General features: G+C 40.1%; 1 non-coding gene across 1 annotated transcript; it reads left to right on the forward strand.

The window, feature by feature from the left end:
• The first annotated feature begins 1,540 nt into the window (after positions 1–1,540).
• LOC127077750 (small nucleolar RNA R71) lies at positions 1,541–1,647 on the forward strand. The gene has a single exon (XR_007787526.1). It is a non-coding gene; the product is annotated as a small nucleolar RNA R71 (small nucleolar RNA).
• Positions 1,648–2,704: the final 1,057 nt, after the last annotated feature.

Below are 2,704 nucleotides of genomic sequence, written 5' to 3' on the forward strand. Positions count from 1 at the left end.
TAAAAAGGGTCTTCCCAATATAATGGGGGTAACTTCATCTTCTCTTATGTCCATAATTATAAAATCGGTGGGAATGTAGAATTGACCTATGCGCACGGGAACGTTTTCAAGAATTCCTACGGGATATCTAACGGAACGATCTGCTAATTGCACAGACATTTTAGTTGGTCTTAATTCTCCCATTTCAAGTTTTTTGCATATGGACAAGGGCATAACACTGATACCGGCTCCTAAATCGCATAAAGCTTTGTCTATGACAAATTTTCCTATATGACAGGGTATAGAAAAACTACCAGGATCTTTAAGTTTAGGAGGCATATTTTGGATTATTGCGCTACACTCAGCAGTGAGTGTAACGGTTTCGTTATCTTCAAGTTTCCTTTTATTAGATAAAATTTCTTTTAAGAACTTAGCATATGAGGGCATTTGTGTAATAGCTTTTGTAAAAGGAATGGTGACGCTTAATTGTTTCCGTAGGTCAACAAATTTTTTAAATTGGCCCGCGTTTTTGGTTTTAATTAGCCTTTGAGGATAAGGGATAGGTGGTTTGTAAGGCGGTGGAGGTACATAAGGTTCTTTTTTTTCTACGGTTTCCTTATTACACTCTTCCTTTTCCTTATGTTTACCTTCTTCCTCAGTTGACTTTTTAGAGTTTTGGTTCTCAATCCTTGGGTCAGATGGTCCTTCTACCTCTGTACCACTTCGTAATATAATTGCATGAGCGTGGCCTTTCGGATTAGGTTGTGGTTGTCCAGGAAATGTACCAGTTGGGGCAGCAGTAGGCGCTTGTTGTTGAGCTACTTGTGAGATTTGTGTTTCAAGCATTTTGTTATGGGTAGCCAGGGCATCTACTTTACTTGCTAGTTGTTTAATCTGTTCGCTAGTGTGTACATTCTGGTTTAAGAACTCTTTATTGGTTTGCTGTTGAGAAGCTATGAAGTTCTCCATCATGATTTCTAAGTTGGATTTCCTAGGAACGTTATTGTTAGGTGTAGATGGGGTCGGCTTTTGATATCCAGGTGGTACAGCTGGAGGTTGACTGGGAGCTTGAACTGGTGCGTATAAAGCGTTGTTACTTTTATACGAGAAATTAGGATGGTTCTTCCAGTTTGAGTTATAGGTATGCGAGTAAGGATTTCCTTGAACATAGTTCACCTGATCTGTTTGAATTCCTGTTAGGAGTTGACAATCTGTAGGAGTGTGACCTTGAATTCCATAGACCTTGCAATTTTGAGTTACGGCAACCACGGTGGCTGGAGGTGATACATTTAAACTTTCAATTTTCTGGGCAAGAGCATCCACTTTTGCATTAACATGATCAAGGCTACTTATCTCGTACATGCCACCTTTTGTTTGAGGTTTTTCTACCACTGTTCAGTCGCTTCCCCACTGATAATGATTTTGGGCCATGCTCTCGATAAGTTGATAAGCTTCGGTGTAAGGTTTATCCATAAGCGCACCACCGGCGGCGGCGTCTATTGTTAACCTTGTGTTGTACAAGAGACCATTATAGAAGGTGTGAATTACTAACCAGTCCTCTAAACCATGGTGTGGGCAAAGTCTCATCATGTCCTTGTATCTTTCCCATGCTTCGAAAAGAGATTCGTTATCTTTTTGCTTAAATCCATTTATCTGGGCTCTCAACATAGCTGTTTTGCTTGGAGGAAAATATCGGGCAAGAAAGACTTTCTTCAACTCATTCCATGTGGTGACTGAGTTGGAAGGAAGAGACTGAAGCCATCTTCTAGCTTTATCTCTTAACGAGAAAGGAAAGAGACGAAATCGAATTGCCTCTGAAGTGACACCATTAGCTTTAACAGTGTCAGCGTATTGGACAAATACAGATAAATGAAGGTTTGGATCCTCGGTAGGATTTCCAGAAAATTGATTCTGTTGCACTGCCTGCAACAGCGAAGGTTTAAGTTCGAAGTTGTTCGCTTCGATTGCGGGTGGAGCAATACTCGAATGGGGCTCATCCTGCGATGGAGCAGCGTAATCTCGAAGAGCACGAGCTGGTTCGGCCATCGCTGGTATCGTTAAAGGAAGGAGATTTTTGAGATCAAGAACTTCGATTGGAGGAAGATTGTTTCTAGCACGATACTCCCGAATTCGTCGTAATAATCGGAGATATCGTTCGACGTCGTTGATTCGTAAGTAGTACGGCTCGCCTTGTGAGCGAGTGTGTGGCATACAAATCAACGAAAAAGGAAAAAATAAAAATTGCCTTAGTCTCTACAGCGTAACAGAAGAGTTACGATATCGACTAAATAAAAGTCCCCGGCAACGGCGCCAAAAACTTGGTCGCGACTTTATGAGTCTATCGGAGTACTAACTGCAAGTGCACAGTCTAATCGCGTAGTTTTAAAAGATATCGATCCCACAGGGACTTAATGAATCGATCTACCGTTTTTCTAGGGTTACTGCGTAAAGCTAAGGCGTTTGATACTTTAATGATTAGGGGGAAAAGTACAACTAAATTTGGATCTAGCTAAAATATCAAATAATATGGATATCAGTATGTAGTTCGTCGTAATTGGGGAATCAAATCTTCGTTGGTCTTTTTCTTAATTTTAAAATAAGTCTTTTCAGTAGACACTATTAATTAAAAGTCTTTTCCTCAAACTCTCGCTCTGTTGAATTAGACTATGACTTTATATTTTAACGTACGCTCTCACTATTTCGTTAAATCTAAAATCACTTTTGA

The sequence above is a fragment of the Lathyrus oleraceus genome, chromosome 4 (genome assembly GCF_024323335.1).
Source record: "Lathyrus oleraceus cultivar Zhongwan6 chromosome 4, CAAS_Psat_ZW6_1.0, whole genome shotgun sequence".
Taxonomy (NCBI): Eukaryota; Viridiplantae; Streptophyta; class Magnoliopsida; order Fabales; family Fabaceae; genus Lathyrus; species Lathyrus oleraceus.